At 41.6% G+C, this 22,500-nt stretch overlaps 1 long non-coding RNA gene across 6 annotated transcripts in view; it reads right to left on the bottom strand.

Annotated features, from left to right (window-relative positions):
* The window catches only part of LOC123763437 (uncharacterized), a 426,773-nt gene that overhangs the window by 1,264 nt on the left and 403,009 nt on the right, over nt 1-22,500 (bottom strand). The window contains exons 1-4 of one of the 6 annotated variants that reach the window (XR_011222412.1): nt 6,227-6,503; nt 5,752-5,915; nt 5,124-5,306; nt 1,739-1,876 (exon numbers count right to left, since the gene is read on the bottom strand). This is a non-coding gene — a long non-coding RNA (uncharacterized lncRNA). Of the gene's footprint in view, nt 1-1,738; nt 1,877-5,123; nt 5,307-5,751; nt 6,198-6,226; nt 6,504-22,500 lie in introns of those variants that run through there. The other 5 variants (XR_011222414.1, XR_011222411.1, XR_011222413.1 and 2 more) reach the window with 5 other exon arrangements.

Raw genomic sequence — 22,500 nt, 5'->3', positions numbered from 1 at the left:
ACGCCTAACATGATATATGTAACACTGACACCTTTCTTACATTTGTGTACCCACTATATCTATTATTATCCAAGATCTTTCATTTTCTTTATCAATTTCATTATACATCTTGATCCAACATGACAATGCCTATGATCAAGTACACAATTCGGCTCTATACGTGCCTACATGACTATGCTTTATTTCAAGGACCCACAGCCTTCTACAAAGATTTCCTATTACAAAACTATTCTTTCCATTTATTCTATTCTCTATATGGATTATAAACATTCCTTATTATTAAGCAATAGTACTATCAAGTAATACATATACGATTTAAAGATTATATTCTAATCACATCTTATCTCAATCATGTCTATACATTCAATTTATATTTCTATATTTAAGGCTACCTTCCTTTGGGGGGAAGGGGGGGGGGAACACGACTGACAAGCGCCCCACGGCCACAACGCGTTAGTGTACAAAACACTGAAAACATACATACCTCGCTGACTTAGCACACATTCATTACCTCAGGACACCTTATCAATTTCTCTTTACCACTAATTACTCTACAACTGGTGGAGTACCTGGACAATATATCTACAAGCAACATTTCCTCAAAAAATTCCATTTCTACACTGCAGCACAGAAATTGACACCCTCACCACGTATCATCCTTTTCCATAGCACTCCAAAATTAATCACGTACCAATGCTACCACAACTATCTACAGGAAACCTCGGATAAACAATTCTCATGCCTAAAATCAAACTTATCCACTCTGACACTTGTGAATGGTGGGTTCCTGTCTGACAAGTATATTCAATGTTATTTGTATAACATTTGCTAATTTTTACGATTGTATAACTATTATATCCAATAAATCGGTCCGTTACAAACCGAGGCAACGCCTCATATTAAATTTATACTGCACCTCCTGATTCTTTCTCTAACCATACAAAACCTTATTAGTCTCCCTTGTGTGGAAAACATTGTAATCACACTCACTGAACATCATATTACATTTATATGAACACTTCATTTATATATTCAAATTAACATTGCCTTCTTTAATTTTCTGTAATATGTCATACAATTTTATCCATTTCATTCAAATCTCCTTTACTTAATAGTACTTACAAAACATTTTAGGTAATTTATTATCACTAATACAATTTCAATTCTTGTGTTAGTACTAAAAATATATTGCCTCTATAGTTATGGTACTAGGCTGCACTATGTACATCTTTAAATCCCTGCTTTAAACAACTGTTTAATATTATAACTTATTTTATTTAAATCCTTATTTTTTTTTTTTAACTTTTGACATTTGTCTCCAGGGGGAGAATGGAAATTCAACTAATTCAACACACCTGCCCAAATTCAACACACCTGCCCCTTACAGCCCACATTCTCATTACGATAACAGGAGCTCGATTTACAACCACATAAAGACTTAGTTTGTTTATTTGTAATACAGCATATTTCATTTCTTTACAATAACAATGCCTCCTAGTCTCATCAATCCCACAACCTTTTCCCACACCATTCCTGTCTAAGCCACTGGGTGGCCCTTTCCTTATTGCAACTATACACATGCTTACAATACCAAGGGTTCAACTACAACACTATTCAGCCTGCATCTCGTGACACCTAATGCTCAAAGTACACATTATTTGTATGCAACTCTTAACACCTACAACAATGCTTATGGACTAAATTCTTGCGGAACAAAAATACATTTCATCAGACTCGCCTTGTAGATAACATTGCCCTGCAGGTCACTCTTCCATTCCTACTCTGGACAGTGCCATTACTCTTTTTCTCCGCCCATGCTGGTTTCTCAGCACAGACACCATCTCTGTTCCGGCCGGACCGTACCGTTACACACTCCCTATACGAAATTACATAGAATTGTATTACATATAAATAACTATTGTTAACTTACTGTAGCAAGTGCTACAACCATTACTTACGAACGCTCTAAACTACACTATTATTCCCTACTTATTCTCTTACATCAACATCTAATATTCTGTATATTACGTACTGATGTCTACCCATTTCTAACACTCGCCAAAACTACAATATTTGGCAAAACCATGTGTTCCACCTCTGACTAATGATATTTATCAATTTTAACACCAATGCGCAGTAATAACATGTCTGGGGTTGGGAGAAATGACAACACTGTCTGGTATACATACAATTGCAACGCTAACACGACATCAATTTCATTACACTTCTTGGCCTTTAGTGGTCCCCCCCCACAATTCGCTAATCCTCCAATTTCATCTGGGTTGCACACCTCGCTACCTAGCATTAACACCACAATATTTGCCTATAACAGCTATTTCGTGTACCTATATGACGACACATACATGGTTTATGTTCCAGGGAAATATAACGATCTGCCTCTTCCCAATACACAACTCTTCCTTAACCAAAACAACAACAACTCCCCCACCATACCCTTCCTGCTACACAACTATAACAAAGATCCCGTGGACCAAAACCTGAAGCTCACCCACATTACAACACGTATTTACATTTGCAATTTATGAACCAAAACGTGTTGCTTTTAATTCATCTACCAACAATACTGCCACACCGCGTGCTATCTGCTCGCTACATATTCCTACCTACAAACACCAATATCACATGCATCCACACGCGTACCCTACCCATCGTCTGCCACCTACACAGTATTCAAGACAAATACTCGCACGAGGGAGTCACATCTGGAGTGAGAACGAGTCTACCATTTGTCGCAAGTCGACCGGAAGCTTTACATACCCTCCGTTACAATTTTCTGATTTTTTTTACATGTTTGCCATGAGTAACGGTGACGTTAAATTACTATAAACATTACAACAAGACTTAATGCAAGTAACTTCAAATAGTAACAGTTCTATAATTCAAGCGACCCTTTACCAGATTTATGTCTACGTCCCGCTACATGGACACTAAACCAACCCATTTACAAACTTTTCACCCCCCCCCCTATCGGTTACACATGTTAAATCTGTACCCAGATAACATGAAAGCTTGAAAGGGGAATGACAACGGCACTATTGTCAGACATATTTCAAAGACGCTACACGCAGGACAACCTTCAACAACTGGTAGTTGCATTTACGCCTATTTACTAGTTTACATGTGCCCATTGTCAGACCTTTCATCCCGAGTCAAACCTACAGTATAATTATCTCCATCCTGTGCTTGACTATCTGTAATCTTTTCAACATCCTTACACATTCCTCTTCGAAAACTGCTACATGAGGGAGACTGTACATGGTGCTTCTTACTAGTAAATAATTCCATTTTTGGCCCCCTTTCAATTCTTTGCCCTTTCCATTACATTTATTACAATATTTCAAGCGTTTTATACATAAACATTCTATTCACCTAGGCACAGACTCGAACCATCCACCCTCCCCACGAGGGAGACAAAAGCTCTATCGACCGACATGATGCTGCTCCAAACATTAGTTTTCTATACTTTTTTTATTTTATCATTTAATGATTCGTGCATTTAAACCAGTTTATATTACGCAAATGTTTTAAACTCGCGCAATGCTATCCACATAGGAATATAATTATAGTCGTCAAACTTTCCTGTCTCAAAGTTAGATCAACCCCCCCACCCACAAAACATTTAAACAGGCGACTCTCCACATGACACCCCCGGCCACTTCGTACTCTATTGCATGTCGCCGATCTTCCTTGATCCGTTGTTTTACATTCATCGAATGGCACTAAACTCCTTATCAACCATCGGATATCGTGACTGCGTAAATGAACTTGCCTGCACTCCCTCTATATTGAAACCATAAACACACAACGACTACCTTCGCCCGTTATTAGTGTACCGCGCCGCACTAACGCAAAACTTTATTCTAGGAATAAACAGGTGTTCAAACCGTTAACAGTCTGCCATTATGAGGCTTTCCCGCTCTTTACATGCATGGCCTCTCAATGCCTACTCATCTACTTTATTACATTTAACATTCTCTTGTTACTACAAATACCATTACTTCCATACTTCGTGTCATTGCACCTAGTTCTCTCAAACATGCCAGTATTTGACTAAACATGTATTTGTTAACCTATCAACGATGACTAATTGAAATTATACTGCCTAAAAAACTTTCCTTTCCCAACACCAAAATATGACACGATCATCATTTCTACTTCCAATATATAAATGCCAACGAACATCATTGCAATTACGGCAAAACTTACTTCCTGTGAAACCACTTCACTCACGGTCCAAAAAGTCAGTTAAGCATTCGTAAACTACTTTAGTATCAACTTTGGACAACTCGCCAAAGAATATCACACCAAAACATCTTGCCAAATAAACATTCCACTCCCGTCCTAGTCTCACTTCTATACGCAAGACATTAACCCACCCACCCAAGGGTCACTATCTCAACTACGTGCTCACATCCAGTTCACCTAAACTTTTCTTACGGACACCTCGCAAAATTAACCTTCTGTAGCACGGTGATACGTGTAGTCAATTTACAGTGACCCGTCACAACATGTCCGCGTTTTCTTATGCTTCTGCTCACAAATCTTATATCAACGGTTAACCACTGATGAGTGCCATCTTAAGGCACGCTCCAAACCTTAAACGCCCAATCGCAAACTGTCAAAAGACACCATATTCATTTCAAACGTCGAGCTCAAAGCACATTTCATAAACTGCCCCCAAACTGTGCCAGTTGGTCAGAAATGTTTTCCAAATTAATACTATATGTACATACTTGGCACGTGTTACATACAAATACATTTAACTACCCATTTCACCTATATTAGGCATACTATTCTATTTCACCTCAACACAACGTTTTACAAGGTCGAACCCGAGGAAAAGCGTTTGAACCAACATGGGGGGTTTTAAGTGCTATCATTACACGTCTAAATATCAAAGCTAACTTAAAGCATATTCATTTTACGATGTTTAAATCGGGACCGTTCAAACGTATTCACTCCTTCACACTCCCTATCAATCACACATTTTTGCAACAAACTGCACGAGAGGAAACGCAAAACTTTCACACTACAGCACAAAAGTGATGTTACCATTGGCCGGCTCTACCACAGTTTAGTACACAGATTTAACACAAGCTCACCTTTAGTCTCCAGTAAACGCCCGAAGACAACCAATCCCAAGCTGCTTTGGTCCAGTATTTACCATCTACCCCTCAATGGCAACAGTCGTCAGGAGTAAATGATGACGTTGACGCGACGAGTCTTGCGTGCTCCTTCTGCACGAGATGCCCCAGGATGCCTCCTACCAATCAGTCAAGTATTCCCTGCAACAATGGAACACTTACAGGCTTGGCGCAATATTAAATTTAATTAAGCCTATACCATACAAACAAATAACATCTTTCAATTATACTAGACTTTCTGCTAAAGCTAAGCAAGAGGCTCATTCTAAATGAACATTTTAATCCAATCAAGGTGGCGGCACTTTTCAAGCAAAGATGTTCACTACCACTTACAACCTGTGGGTTGACCCACCAGTTGATGAGCTAGTACTGAACTACTTGCCACACTAGTGTGTAGTTTAAATTTCATGTCAACTGATTTACCTAGTAGTTTAATTTCAAACGAGCAATGATTTTTGGACCACCTCAAGTCATATGGACAAATAAGTATGCTTTCACCTCAAATCTTAACATTTTGATCCATAGGAAATAACTTTAGTTACCAGGTTAACCTGGATTAAGGATATTTAATATCTACATCACTTACTTTCACGCCATGTGGCACCAGGTTCTGCTTGGTACGTCCACAATCCATTCATTGCTGAACCAGTCCTTAGCTGTGGTCTTGTCTCTGGGAGTTTGCCACCTCACGAATCGCGTCATTTCACTTTACACTACCAATATCCACATCTTCAACGAGTACCATCTGGTCTGCAAAAAAATAAAAACACTTAAGGGAATGTTAATTAACATGAAGTAGTAGAGATATTTTAGTACTGACCATGGGTCAGTACTAGAATAATCTCTGCGTATATAATGCATATTTAGAAAGTTAAATTAATAAATATTTTGACCTCTAGAATTTTGCCTTTTGAAGGTGTATAAGCCTACGGTAGGCTAGGGGTCTGTTGGCCCTAGTAGGCCAGGAAAAACATCTAGAGCAACAGACCCCTAACACTACCAAGCTATACACCCTTACAACGCAAGTTCTAGGGTCAAAATAACGCTCCGCTCCACCTCACCGAGCAGGTGGACACAACGGCCAATCACGTTTCTCCGTTTTCAATTGACGTCACATTCCCGCTACCTCCACTCTCGCTCCTCATTGGTCGCCTCCACCTAGTTGGATACCCTAGTAGTTCATATGAGATTTTTTCATCTAACTTAAAAATATATACACTGAAAGAAATTATAACCCGCTTCTCCGCTATACACACTGAGTTTACTCTAGTCATGGACTATGTTTACGGCTAAAAGTATTCCTGCTGCTTCGTAAACTACTGTAGTGACGTTAATAGCCAGCAACAAGGTAGTAGATTGATTTTCGAACTTCTGACATTCTTTTCACTGTATTACGATGCCCGTCCTTATAAATAAATGCCATATGCTCATTAACATGAGCATAAACCCACATTTTTACGAAGATAAACATTTCACGTTCTATTCACTACTGATGACGTTCGAACATTTCTCGAACAGTGCTTCGCTGATGACCTCTGCTCGAATCCCAAATCCTCACTCCTCAGACCAACCCGTCCTCAGACCAACCCCATTCATCCCAGCGGTCGACCACACACATGCATTCATAAATTATTACATGATGCTCATTCAAAACGACTTTTTCTGTTATAAATGCAGAAAGGCAGAGGAGACGAATATACGCCACACTTACAATTTTACACGATGTTCATTCAAAACAGGAAATTTGTCATATAGACATTATTTTCTTAATATGTTAGCATATTGTGCATCTATAGGCATAGGTTAGGTTAGGTTCTGTTGGCGTTTTTTTTTTTTTTTAGTACGTGGGTGAAACATTTATAACCTTGTGGTTCGAACAAAAGTCGTCAGTGAAGCACTTGTTCCAGAAGTGTTCGAACATCATCAATCGTGTGTAAACCGTTCTTTATTCATAAACACCAGCTCTGCCGGGTGTATGGAATCACTTTTGGGTCTTTGTTTGGAGGACGGGCTGACGGGCTTCAAACCACAACGCTGTAAACAGCCCGTCCTCCAAACAAAGATCCAAAAGTGATTCCATCCACCCGCCAAACCCCCTGTTTATGAATGAAAAACGCTTTACACACGACTCACAACTGCTGACGTTCCAACATATCCGGAACAAGTGCTTCACTGACGAATTTTGTTCGAACCACAACGCTATAAATGCTTCACCCACGTACTACAAATACAAATAATCGACAACAGAACCTAAACACCTAACCTATGCCTATATATGCACAATATGCTAATATATTATAATATTAATTTATACTTGAGAAAATTCCCGTTTTGAATGAACAGCATATTAACATTTATGAATGCGTCTGTGCGGTCCACCGCTGAATGTAATGGACTTGAGTCGAGGACGGGTTGACGGGCTTCGAACCACAACGCTGTAAAAGCTTCACCCACGTACTCAAAATACAAATAATCGCCAAGAGAACCTAAACACCTAACCTATGCACAATGTGCTAATATATTATTATAATTTCCATCTGAAAAATTTCTTGTTTTCAATGAACATGTAAACATTTATGAATACGTCTGTAGGGGTCGACCGCTGGATGGAATAGACTTGATTTGAAGACGGGTTGTCACCCCATATATTAAAATAATTTGATAAAAAGCCTCGTACTCATCATGACCATCCACTCCACATGTTTAGCCACCTCATAATCACCGGTTACAACCAAGACACATTTCCTAAAAAAAATACACATTTCCCAATAATCCCCTCCCAAGGCGGCCGGTCCCCTCCTCCTCCTCCCACCGGTACTCACAACATGCCCCTCCACACACAAAGCTTCAAGCTGCGCCAGTCGACCCATTTAAAAATCCCTCTGTTTACTTTTGTAAAATACACCCAAGCCGGGAGCTTCTTCCTCCAGTCACGTCCCATCACTTCAACCTTTCCACAACTTTTCGAACACTTTTCCTTACCCTCTCGTACACCAAATATCTATCTGCCCATTGCTACTCGCTTCATGCCTAAACCTTCACTTCAAAATACTTCTTAACCCGTTTTGTTCATTGTTATACCGCTCCTACTATAGTGTACGCGAGGTACACAATGGTACAGTTATTATACACACTAACAATATGGAGGATTCTGGAATAAGCGTGTCCTTGTGTTGTGCGGGCCGGCTGGCTGGTCTGTCCAGCCGGCTTAAACTAATGGATATCGATAACACGCAACTCGCCGCCCTCTGTTTGCCACGTTAAACTTTTACTCAACGTTAGGCCAACTTTGGTAACAAGTTCTATTGTTCTTTATGATAGGCAGTCTGACGTCTAACAAGTTCTACTGTTCTTTGATACGCAATCTCAACGTCGAACAAATTATACTATTCTTTACGATACGCATCTAACGTCTAACAAATTCTACTACAGTGTTTTTTATAATACGCACTCAGACGTCTAACAAAATCTACTATTCTTTATGATACGCAAAATTCTACTACTATTTATGATACGCATGTTGACGTAAGCAACACAAAATGGCTTCAACTTACTACACAAAAACATTTTCTCACGGCAATTCAAAATTTTCCCGTATTTCGTTACGATAGTTACGATTTCATATTTTCAATTTTGTTAATGCTGCCTACCTTGTCCAAACCACATACTATGATCTTCAGAGATTATTTTGATTTGCCATAAAGTGAAAATATTAACACAAAATCATGCCAAGCCTACCCAAGCCTCGCAAGTCATTTTTTTCTTTTCGTGTTGCTAACACTGTCAAACAACACTAATAAATTATTCGATATCATTCAAGGCAACAATACGAGAGCAACAAACACACAACCAACGATGTGTGAGATCTTTGAGTCCATCGACATGCAAGAGGATATCACGGAAACAACATATCACAGCAACATGATGCGAGCTTCACCCCTGTAAAGATAACAATAACCAATACAAAGTTGTTCCACTAACGCTACGTAATTATACCGAGAAAGCACAATGCCATTACAACTATATAAGTCCCCTTAAACTTAGTCTAGCCTCGTAAGTCATTTATTTTCACAACCTGTTACGATGCAGGGGAAAGGGGGGAGGACACGAATATACGCCACACTTAAAATGACCCAATTATTTCATTCATAATGAACGTTCAAAATACCTAACTCAAAAACACACAATTAACTGATAGCTAACTGGTTAATGGTGATTATATATATATTATATATTACATTTGTTGTTCAATATGACCGAAAGGGTAAGATTAATGATTCTAACACGATTCCTCTCAATATTTCTTTGGGTTTTTCACTGTCGGGGGAAGTTGAACAATTAATTCTCAAAAGTTCATTTCCATTTTTTAATTATCATCTGACGCCTAGAAATGTCAGAAGTAATATATATATTACATTATAAATAGTAATAAAAGACTGATAAATGATACCTCTAGCAGACTATTAAATCAAACTAAGACGCCCCCCCCCCCGTATGTATAACAATTTTCATTATAATATCCAATCCCAATAAAAAGCTACTCATTCAAGACAAAATAGGCAACCCCCACAAATTAGGTTAATAAGATAAATTTATACAAGACAAAAATCAAGCTACAATTCCTCAAGAATTAGACTCAACAAATGGCGAAACTAGGTCCTTGATTTCTTAAACTAATCTATTTACACCACCTATTTTCCATCCTCCATAAACTATGCTACACCACCTTTATGCCCCTCCCATTCAAACGACAAACTCAAAAACATACAAAATGAAGTCATGACATTCTTTGAGTACCAAACACACACAAAACATCCATTCAAACACAACAGCTAAGCCTTTTTTTTTTAGCGCTAAATGCACTAACAAATAACTTTTAGCATCGTCAGCGCCCCCCTACTGCAATGATATTACCAAGAAAACCCGCATCTACCCTAATCATATACCAAACAGCTCACAGTGACACGATCGATCACTATGTTTTCTCTAATTACACTTGATTGAGCAAGCACGTGCCTTCATACCTGTAACAATGCCCTTTGAACAACTATGTTACGTTCAAATACATGACATGTCAACGAACAAGTTAAACATGTTACCTCAGAAATAAAACATAGACTCTAGGAAATTATTATCCAGTCATACAATGAACGTCACTTCAGTCACACGCCCATATAAAACTCCTTAAATTGCTTTAGTATACAGATGATGAGTCACAATAACGTGGCTGAAATATGTTGACCAGTGTCAGTGTGGTCTGGTCAACATATTTCAGACCACAACATATTTAGTATGGTCTGGTCAACAGCAACAGACCAGTTCCTTTAGTATCTCCTTAACTGGAAGAAGTTGCTCCGTTTTCTTTCTTTTTCAGAACTGCTTGACAGGTACTGAAAACGAACCGGTGAAGAAATCAACGTCATACTGCTTAAATCTCAGTACTTACTGCCTGATTGGCCCACAGCCATCGAGCCTCGACCAATAAAGTAACCAACTGAGGTCACGTGACTCCCGAGAGAAGCGAGGTGGTGCTTCTCAATTTTCCACACATCACTACACCGTCACTACCCGAAGAAGACTCACCTACTAGTACGAACACCTCTTATCCAACGTCATTAATTTCTTGTGGAAGGAACGTCGCCGCCAGTCACCATTCTTGGGGAAGTTGACGGGGCATTACCTACGAGCTGCCATTGCCCACAGCACGTAGAGAAGTACCGGTGAATTGTGAGAATTGATATATTCTCTTTACCCGAGAGGACGAAGGAAGCAGAAATGAAAGCAAGAAAGTAACGCAGAGGTGATCTTGTGCCAACTATATGGTAGACACTGAATTGCTGCACCTGACGCGCTAAGAGTCCCTAGTCTCAAAACTTGCATAATTTCATGCTTGTGGGGATCATTGGTGAGTTTGTAACACGGCTAACTGTTAAAGTATACAGTAGTTAACATTGTCGTAGTCAAATATTTAAGGGAGGGGACAGTTGCTTAAATCATAACTAGGAAATTGAACCTGTGTTTTATCTTCAAATGTTCCTCTTTTTTTTATTTATAACGGAAGACAACTTTTTCTTCTGGCCTCTGTCGGCCGGAAATTTGTAACTTGCATTTAATCTTATTCCAAATAAAACTATAAAATATCTTATTTTGTACTGCATATCAACCCATCTATGAATAAACTCTTATCAATTGTCTCATAACTATACGAATTGGACAGTACTAAGACCAGTTCCTCTTCCTGGCGAGAACAATATCGACCCTTGACTAAATTGTCTACGAGGTACATCTTGAAATAGCCAGTCACTGCCCAGCTACAAGATTCATGCATGGGGTATAAGTACTAAACCCAGAAAAGCTTGTCTATTCAACGAACTATATCTACAATTGTGCAAAACCTTTTTTTCATGGTAATTATTATACCTACACCACATTGTTCCCTTTTATCACTTTTAGTTGACTATACCAAATTGTTTTCAGATGATGGGTACATACACTAGATTTTTTCATCCTAATAGTTTAAATTTCTTAACATTTGACCTATGACGCAACAATATTGCCTACAAACTGTTCTTAAACATTAAAATTGCATTTTAATGCAACTAGTCATCCCAAAAAGAAGCCACCCCCCTTGTGTAATGAATTAATAAATGGCATCCTAAAATCAAAATTCACTATACAGAAGTCTAGAGCACGCAAACTCTGAAATTTAAATCTCCATATATATATACGGCGTTTACCTCTAATCACAGTGCAGTTAATTTTATTAATAGATGTGTAATCTCAAAATACTAGACCCCACACTACTTGGTTTTCGAAATCTCTTTAAAGACCGTTTCGTCACCAGTGTTAACTACACTGAAACATTATAAATGGCAATGTAAATACAGGTTAAAGGCCCTCAATACTGTGGGATAAACTCTTAATGAGTAAACAAATGATTTACTTGACACAAGTTCAGAGCACCGTACACTAACCTGGCTTACTACAAAAAAAAAACTCCCTTTCCCTCCCAGTATTAATTCCAAAATGAAGCCCTACACTTAACTGTCAAATAACCAGTTCTCAACAAGCGGAAAGAACTATATACCTAGCATTATAAATGGAAAAATTGTTATATCCTATGACAATACTTGGCCTTCTGCGTGCTAAGTCTTAAACATACTACAGACGGGCTACAGATCCCAGATGGATACAATGAACAGCCTCCCACATTAAAATGGCACTAAAAATGTTGGGCAACACTTCCTCCACCCTGGCATGCATTATATTGACTCCTACCTAACTCTTCGTGACTCATACTTTTGATATCGTTCGCCTTACGGGATTTCTCATGATATTTAGCGCCCTCTGATTATTTCGCATTTTGATGGTGCTACTTAGCCTTCCCGGTTTGGTGCCTTTGGATAATTACCTTACCTCCTTCCTACCTAAACGCCCACCCCCTCCCACAGAGAAACTAATCTGAACTCTTGCTCAGATTGCTGCTAAATAAAAACACTTAACACCTACACAAACTACATAACTATGATCAGACCATTGACATTGGCTGATCACTCGATACAACTACAGGGCGGGTGGGAAGGGTAAGTGTAACTGACCGTGGAACTGTTAACAGGACTAAGTCACCTCAAGTGATAGTTTTTTGCTATCTTAAATATTTCACTTTCCTCACTAATAAAGTTTCAGCCCCGCTCCTGTGCCAGGTAAGTCCATCACGGGCTCACCATAGCCCGTGATACTTGGGACTTTCAGTTCCCAGTAGCTGAATCTTAAACAACCTCACTAATAGTATTCGGTCTACAATTAAATAACGTGCTAGTCTCAAGCCAGACCCGTATACAAGTGGGTTAAAAACTATCTTGTAGATCCCCACGTTAGACTTGCACAACCTGAGGAAGTTGCTGCTCTTGCTTAGACTGCAGTAAATAAATAATGCTGAATATAATCTTCACCTATAAAATGGTTTTCAAACCTTCAACCCGCAAGATAACAATTTAAGTCTGTAATATACTAATTCATTTTGACTGTTCATCTGCAGTAATCAAGTTTTTGTACAAATATCTGTATAGACTAAAGTATCGGGCTAAATAACTTCCTGAACTCTACACAACTCCCTGCACTATGGCTCCCAATACACTTAAATAATATAAGGACTAATGGAAATTCAGCTTTTCAACCAGTTGGAAACGTCTGCAAGCTCGACATAGCGCTATATTACAATTTAAAAACACAAGCTGCACAAATTTGTGTAAAATATCTTGAATAGTTATATTTCGGGGTTATTATCCAATCATGATGACAGACATTACAGCCAAATTAGTATATAAAAAGGAAGAATTTGAACACTCTGCATTTCAAATACTTTATTCATATATGATTAGCACATTCAGAGTTGGTTTAGACACAATTCGCTGTAATTTTGAGTCATAATAACATGAACATCTTACGATGAGAATATAATTCAAACAATTGATATAAACTAAACATTAAATAATTTTATACAAAAGATTTTTACACCCTTGGCACTCAACAGATTTAAGAGTTACAAAACCAATAAGATCTCGACTAAGATTACCAATTTGTTGTGCTTTGTTTAAACACATTGGGCAAAATCTTACTGAAGCGAACATAAGTCACATACTCGTACAGCCCCTAAGTAAAACAGAAATAAGTAACACTGAATGCGTCAGCCAGAGGTTTAGGGCCCACACAGAAACATACCTGCAAAATAAAAAGATTTAAGGGCAATTCCGCATCAAAATCACTCCCGAACATAAGTTCACGCAACATACCTCTGACTTTCATAGGATTCTTAATGCCTCTTGTCAAGCCCTTCACAAAGTGTGTTCCTTCACATTTTCCAATTATCCCTCTTGGGGAATCTCCCTCCTTTCTCTCTGTTTACCTCTTTGTTCTCCTATATACCTTCATCGCTATCAGAACCTTCATTACAGGAGAGGTCACTATCACTAATTCCACCTGGTAGCCCTCCGTTCTTCTTTACTTGAGTATTCACATCTACATCACACCAATCGCTTTCATTATCACTAATAGATATCTCATCATTATCTCCTATATACCTGCTTCATCATGTTTATCACTCATTCGTAAATTTTATTTCTTGGCAATTAATTTTATATTTCTGGAAAAGTTGGAGTTATAACAGTGCCTGAAAAAATACATATTTGAGTTTGCTGCATGGGTGATTCCTTTCAGACACTTGGGTTACATTCGCTTGTGATCTATTTCTTCATGTGTGATATATTTAGCGGATCGCTAAATTGACGGCCTATTAGTTTCTATTTGTAGGTCCTTGGTTAGGTTAGGTTAGGTTCGCGCAATTTACTACCTCATTTTTGTGACGTTGTGACAACTCGTGAGGACGGCCTGGTTATGGTCAGTCAATTCAAGAGGAGGTTGTTTAAGATTCGCAATTTGGAACAAAAAGTTCCAAATAGCACGGGCTACGGTGAGCCCGTAGTGGACTTACCTGGCACAGGAGCGGGGCTGTACCTTGAATTCGAGAGGTCAGTTATAACCTTTATGTATACAGAGGGAGTGGGGCGGAATTATCGGGGTGAAACCGCCAAGCCATTACGACTATATAACACTGGGAAGGGCCCAGGATAAGGATTTGGGATGGAACGGGAGGGAGGGGGAAGGAATGGTGCCGACAACCATTTAGACGGTCGGGGCATTGAACGCCGACCTGCATGAAGCGAGACCGTCCACCCCCGTCTACACCCTCCATAGGGAGTGTGTTGAAACAAAAGTCATGAATTCATAGTAGGGTTCAAATTTCTAGTGAATATTATAATCAATGAAAATCTTGGTCCAGCTCCGTATATTGAAGTTAGTGCACTGTAAGTCTATAGCCATGTCTGGTATATATGTACCAGACGTGGTGTATATATATATATATACATATATACCAGATTATATACTAAATTATATACTAAATAAGAACAAATATATATTATATATTATATAAGAAACCGTCCTGCGAGCTCAAGGTACTAAATGAACATTGCTCTTAGTTTTAAAAACTCGCTTAAACTATTAATTAAAGCAGCATCACTAAGTACACAACCTTCTTAATAATACAACTAACATTTCTAGCGTGTTATATATCAAGCGAGTGGCTGTCCTACTTTGCATTTAATCCTCTATCTTTGCTCTTTGCTCTTCAGATTAAAACCAAACACTTGGAGAAGCGAGAGTGGCTCATGGAAATGGTGGTTAACTGTTGAATCACTCACACCTCGTTATCCAATAGTAGATCATTAGCATAGTTCAACAGCTGGCGGCGATGTGGAACTGGTGGTGGAGGGAGGTGCTGGGAGGGGAGGTGCTGGGAGGGGGGGCAGCCGGGGGGAAGGAGGGGTCGACTGGATATAGATGAGCTCGCTTTTCCGGAAAAACTGGCACCGCTCCTGTGCCACGTAAGTCCACTACGGGCTCACCATAACCCGTGCTACTTGGAACTTGTTCCGAGTAGCTGAATCTATAACAACAACCACCCTACAAGGCACACACACACACACACACACACACACACACACACACACACACACACACAAATGGCGACAGGCAAGAGGCACTGAACTACAGCCCAGTGTCCTTGACTTGTATACCATGCAAGGTGATGGAGAAGATCGTGAGAAAAAACCTGGTAACACATCTGCAGAAAAGGGACTTCGCGACAAATCGCCAACATAGGTTTAGGGAGGGTAAATCTTGCCTGACTGGCTTAATAGAATTCTACGACCAGGTGACAGATTAAGCAAGAAATAGAAGGCTGGGCGAACTGCATTTTCTTGGATTGTCGGAAAGCCTTTGACACAGTACCGCATAAGAGGCTGGTACATAAGCTGGAGAGACAGGCAGGTGTAGCTGGTAAGATGCTCCAGCGGATAAGGGAGTACCTAAGCAATAGGAAGCAGAGAGTTACGATGAGGGGTGAGACCTCAAATTGGCGTGAAGTCACCAGTGGAGTCCCACAGGGCTCTGAACTCGGTCCTATCTTGTTTCTGATAGGTAAATGATCTCCCGGAGGGTATAGATTCATTTCTCTCAATGTTTGCGGACGATCCAAAAATTATGAGAAGGATTAAGACAGAGGAGGACTGCTTGAGGCTCCAAGAAGACCTAGACAAGCTGAAGGAATGGTTGAACAAATGGTTGTTAGAGTTTAACCCAAGTAAATGTAATATAATGAAGATAGGTGTAGGGAGCAGGAGGCCAGAATATCATCTGGGAGATGAAATTCTTCAAGAGTCGGAGAGAGAAAAAGACTTGGGGGTTGACATCACGCCAGACCTACGGGAATTAAACCTTACTTCACTGGAAGACAGAAGAGCTTGGGAGGACATGATCACCACATTCAAAATTCTCAAGGGAATTGATAGGGTAGATAAAGACAGGCTATTTAACACAAGGGGCACACGAACTAGGGGACACAGGTGGAAACTGAGTGCCCAAATGAGCCACAGATATATTAGAAAGAACTTTTTTAGTGTCAGAGTGGTTGACAAATGGAATGCATTAGGAAGTGATGTGGTGGAGGCTGACTCCATACACAGTTTCAAGTGTAGATATAATAGAGCCCAATAGGTTCAGGAACCTGTACACCTGTTGATTGACGGTTGAGAGGCGGGACCAAAGAGCCAGAGCTTAACCCCCGCAAGCACAATTAAGTGAGTACAATTAGGTTGAGTACACACACACACATATATATATATATATGAATGGTCCCCTGGACTATATGCAACTGAAAACTCACACCCCAGAACTAACTCGAATCCATACTGCCAGGAGCACTCTGCTGGCGTACAGGACACCTTAACCGCTCGACCAACACGACCGGACAAAAGAGGGAGGATGCTAGCCGAGGCTATTTCCATCCCCCAGCCGGCACTCGGTTGGTAATCTTGGGCATGGTTTTTTATCAAATCACCTCATTCTTTGGGGCACACCTGAGGAACACAAATGCGAACAAGCCTGAATGGTCCCCAGGACTATATGCAACTGAAAACTCACACCCCAGAGTATGGGTTCTCTGAGTATGGCAGTATGGGTTCGAATCACTTCTCCCACCGCAACACCGCAGATAAATTATTTTATCGTTGTGGAATGTCAATGAACAAATCCGCAGGAGCCGTGGTGAGGGTTCGAACCTAAGTGCCGGCTGTTCCCAAGATCTATAGAGGTTGATGATATATATTTCTTCCCATATTCCCATATAGGCCTACCTTACATTTTGTCAAGATTCGGCAGCCTACTTATTTGTATTAGTCTATTGTTTTGGGTTCTGCTAAATACAAAATTGATTTTGTATGGCGCTGTTACGACTCAATATTTGAAAATATATTATAAATCTACTATGGGGTTCATTACCACCCTCTATTCCTGTCCAGTTCTTCTGTCCCCTCTTCCCGTCCAGTTCTTCTGTCCCCTCTTCCTGTCCAGTTCTTCTGTCCCCTCTTCCTGTCCAGTTCTTCTGTCCCCTCTTCCTGTCCAGTTCTTCTGTCCCCTCTTCCTGTCCAGTTCTTCTGTCCCCTCTTCCCGTCCAGTTCTTCTGTCCCCTCTTCCTGTCCAGTTCTTCTGTCCCCTCTTCCCGTCCAGTTCTTCTGTCCCCTCTTCCTGTCCAGTTCTTCTGTCCCCTCTTCCTGTCCAGTTCTTCTGTCCCCTCTTTCTGTCCAGTTCTTCTGTCCCCTCTTCCCGTCCAGTTCTTCTGTCCCCTCTTCCTGTCCAGTTCTTCTGTCCCCTCTTCCCGTCCAGTTCTTCTGTCCCCTCTTCCTGTCCAGTTCTTCTGTCCCCTCTTCCCGTCCAGTTCTTCTGTCCCCTCTTCCTGTCCAGTTCTTCTGTCCCCTCTTCCCGTCCAGTTCTTCTGTCCCCTCTTTCTGTCCATTTCTTCTGTCCCCTCTTCCTGTCCAGTTCTTCTGTCCAAACTATTCTGGTCAAATTTATAGGATTTAATGTTCATCATTTTGTATATTTGACAGGGGAACAAAATGGATGTTGATACTGTGTACGCAAGTGCACCCAACGCTTCTATTTGGTATCATAGTGCTGGTGTGTTTGTGTAGAAACCAGTCGCGGGGTTTTTGAGAGAGGGAGTTGCACCAAAGTTGCCGTTGTATACGTATATTCCGGTGAGTGACGAGCGTCTCCCACTGGGGGAAGTGTTAGTCCAGTCCCTGAATATTATCATGAACCAACACCCTGAAGGCAGCTCAGCTCCGCCGCCCGCCACCCCCCCCCCCACCTCTCTCTCTCTCTCTCTCTCTCTACACCTTTCCTCACACCTTCCCTGACGCTCACTCTCGCTCCCGATGGATGTTCACTCTTACTCCCTCCCACGAACGCCCTTCACTCTTGTCGTCACAGTATACTCGACGCCCACTCTTCCTCGACACACTCCCCCTCCGACAGGGTGAAGGAGTGACGCTCGGTGAGAGTAGGAACAAAGATAATAGAGTCACGCAAGAAACATAAGAATTCCTGGGCAGGGAGGGAGTGGCAGAGAGGAAGTAACAACGAAGGAAGAAGAGTGCTGGAGGGAGGGAGAGAGAGAGAGAGAGAGAGAGAGAGAGAGAGAGAGAGAGAGAGAGAGAGAGAGAGAGAGAGAGAGAGAGAGAGAGAGAGAGAGAGAGAGAGAGAGAGAACAAAATAATGCTTGAGAACAAGAGGAGCGTGAAGTGGGGAGGCGGCAGGAAGAGCCTCATCCCAAGATAAACATTAGAGTGTCCCGGCAGAGACCCCGAGTCGCCTAAGCCCCGCGACGTGTTTTGACACGAAGTCCTAAAACTCGGACGATACAAACAAAGGGCCTAGTGGGTTCCTTCCTCGGAGTACATTATGATAATACGTCTGCATGAAACCCCGGCGGTGGGGACAAAAGGATGCCTCGATGTCCCCAGGAAGAGAGAGAGAGAGAGAGCGGGCCCAGCAAGATTGCTTTTACATCAACCCGCCACGATTCACCCAGGTATCCACCTTCTCATATCTTTATTAATGTGATTTACTTCATCTCGTAATTCATTTCCTCTTATTGCACATCGATTTTTATAACTCTTGAGGGGACGATGACGTCTTACCCCGTAGAACACGGCCGTTGCGTAGATGCTGCAAGGAGTCCGGATAAGGCAAGGGGTCCGGATAAGGCAAGGAGTCCGGATAAGGCAAGGGGTCCGGATAAGGCAAGGGGTCCGGATAAGGCAAGGGGTCCGGATACTCATTACATCACTCGGCCCACCATCCAGACTTTGCTCCGCGCTGCTCCACATCCACCCACAAAAGATCACTTCGCTTTAATAGGACGCATAGCAAACTCTCTGATCAGTGTCCATTGTTTTCCGGAAGAAAGGAGAATGGATCTGTGCTGCTGGGAACAGAAGGTGTATCGTCTTTCTGTCTCGTTCATTGTTGTGTTGTGAATCCCGGCCTTCAGCGGATGTCACTCGCCCGATGTTCATTTGCTTCAGAAAGTAAGTAGGTTCTTGATGTTCATTTCTTTTGACGCTCTGCATTAGAGGATAGACTCCATTGTCTCCGGGATATATCACTCTCTTGCAGCTAGAAAAATCTCTTGTATTCGGCCTTAAAGCCTTCTCACTTATTTTTTTTTTGTTTATTCTAGCTCCGCGCCCCACTGTCTTCTCTCCCCCGACCCCCCCCCTCTCTCTCGTCTCTCCCCGCCCCCCCCTCTCTCTCTCTCGTCTCTCCCCGCCCCCTTCCCTCTCTCGTCTCTCCCCCGCTCCCCTCTGTCATTTCCCCGCCGCCCCCTCTCTCGTCTCCCCTCCCTGTGCCTATCCTCTATCTCATCCATCCCTATCCTTCTCTCCTCCACAGCCTCTTCTCGCTCCTGTTACCACCTCTTCCCGCTGTTTCCCCCTCTTGCCCGTCACTGCGTCCCGTTTTCTTCAATGCCCCTCCCCCTCATTCCTCCTTCCGCCCTTTTCCCCCCTCTTCGTTACTCTCTCTCGTTTCCCCTCTACTCTGGTTTCATTTTTTCGGGAGGGGGGGGGGGGGGATCGATAAAATTTTGCAGCAGACGGTATGGGTGTCTCCTCTGCCGGCGCTAGGCCGCTCCTAAGGTGTTCCTCACGGTCTACACACCAGAGGCGGGACCAAAGAGCCAAAGCTCAACCCCGCCGCAAGCACAACTAGGCGAGTACCGCGTCTTTATCTCCAGTTTTGTTCAGAAACGTTAAGACAGTTTTCAAGAAAATGTTAAAAATGCTGTAGAGTTTTTCGTACATTTATATTTCTGCATCTATACATTCATCTCGATGCACCTCTCTCTCTCTCTCTCTCTCTCTCTCTCTCTCTCTCTCTCTCTCTCTCTCTCTCTCTCTCTCGCTCGCGCGCTCTCTCTCTGTCTGTGCTCCTGTCCCTGGCCATGTACCCTTGGTCATTACATTCACTTTACTATTCTCTTTCTCTTCAATGTTCACATTTATTCTCATTGTATAAATCGTCATCTACACTGCTGTGGGGACAGGATGGAACAGTGTTGTGGAGCAGAAGGGAACAGTGCTGTGGCAGGTGTGGGTAGGTGTGGGAGGTGTGGGTAGGTGTGGGAGGTGTGGGTAGGTGTGGGAGGTGTGGGTAGGTGTGGGAGGTGTGGGTAGGTGTGGGAGGTGTGGGTAGGTGTGGGAGGTGTGGGTAGGAAACAGCAATAATGACAGCAGTTCCTCCTCTACGTTAAGAAAGGTTACTATTATAGAGTCAGTGGTCGCTGGTTTAGGTAGAGTGCTCCATAGAGCAGTGTTGCTGATTCAATATTCCCTCAATGATTGAATTAGAGCCGTTCTCAACCCTCCTCAAAGCTCACTCAAGTTTTCTGTACGTTTTTATGCTGCCTTCAGAATACTGCGAACAAAAAAATTATTTTTAACATTCGGTAAAAAACTTTATACGCGGGAGCCTGACCGAGGACGCATGTGTGTGTGTGTGTGTGCGTTATAACGCATTTGTGTTTATTTCCATCCACAGAGGTTGGGTGTTAGCTCTTGGGTCATGTTTTTCTAACTGTCGTTGATTCAGCGAATTGCTGAAGTCCTGAAAAAAATAGTCCATAAGTTGACAATTTGTCCTAACACTTAATGTACGATAATTTTGGCTCACTTTATGTACGATAATTTTGGCTCACTTTATGTACGATATTTTGGGTCACTTTATGTACGATATTTCGACTGGCGCCATCTTCCACGCTTAAATTTCCGGCGCTATAATAAAGTTATATTTATTATAATACTGAGGCCTCCTCGCTCCAATCAGCTTCGGCCTGGATAGGTCTAGGGGACTGCCAAGACTATCACGTTTCTAGCTAGGCTAAACCCAGCGGGTTTTCTTCCTATTAGGGAGTGTTGTACACACTGCTATGGCAGTATGTCCACTCACAGAACAACCCGTTCTCGCACTTGCTTATAGTCAATATTGGCTTATTTAATAAGTGCATATGTGACATACTAATTGATTGTGAATATTTTAGTGTACCTTGAAAAGCTTCATAGAAAACACCAACCTCACCTAACCTTCTTAGTATGTTAAGATAAGCATCTTATTTAAAATTATTACTTAACCTATCAACGTTATAGGTTAAGTAATAATTGTAATTAAGAAGCAATAAAATGCTTATCTTAACATACTAAGAAGGTTAGGTGAGGTCGGTGTTTTCTATGAAACTTTTCAAGGTAAACTAAAATATTCACAATCAATTAATATGTCTCATATGCACTTATTACATAAGCCAATATTGACTATAAGCAAGTGCGAGAACGGGTTGTTCTGTGAGTGGACATACTGCCATAGCAGTGTGTACAACACTCCCCAATAGGAAGAAAACATCCATCATCACACCACATCCATCATCACACCACATCCATCATCACACCACATCCATCATCACACCACATCCAACACCAAGCAGCATACCGTATCCAACCCTAACATCATAACACATCCAACATCATAGTTTGGGAAGGGATGGAATGTGTGTAATCAGGAAAGGGGAAGCATTGAGGGAGAGATTAGGGGGTGTGTGGGGGTATAGGTGTGTGGAAGAGGAGTAGGGAGAGAGCGTATCTGTGGGGAGAGTGAGTGTGGAAGGGGGGGGGGGGTCTGAAGAAGGGAAAGGAAGGGAATTATCAGGGGAAAGCTCCATCAAGCCCATACGACTATATAGCACTGGGAAGGGGTCAGGATAAGGATTTGGGATGGGACCGGGAGGGGGGGGGGAGTGAGAGGTAGGCCTAAGCAACGAGGTCAGTGAAGAAGCCCTCGGGGTTTACGAGACGAGCTATAGGCCTCTGCCACCGCTGTAATTGAC

The sequence above is a fragment of the Procambarus clarkii genome, chromosome 49 (assembly GCF_040958095.1).
Source record: "Procambarus clarkii isolate CNS0578487 chromosome 49, FALCON_Pclarkii_2.0, whole genome shotgun sequence".
NCBI lineage: Eukaryota > Metazoa > Arthropoda > Malacostraca > Decapoda > Cambaridae > Procambarus > Procambarus clarkii.
The sequence above is the reverse complement of the archived record's forward strand: the minus strand, read 5'-3'. Positions and strand labels throughout refer to the sequence as shown.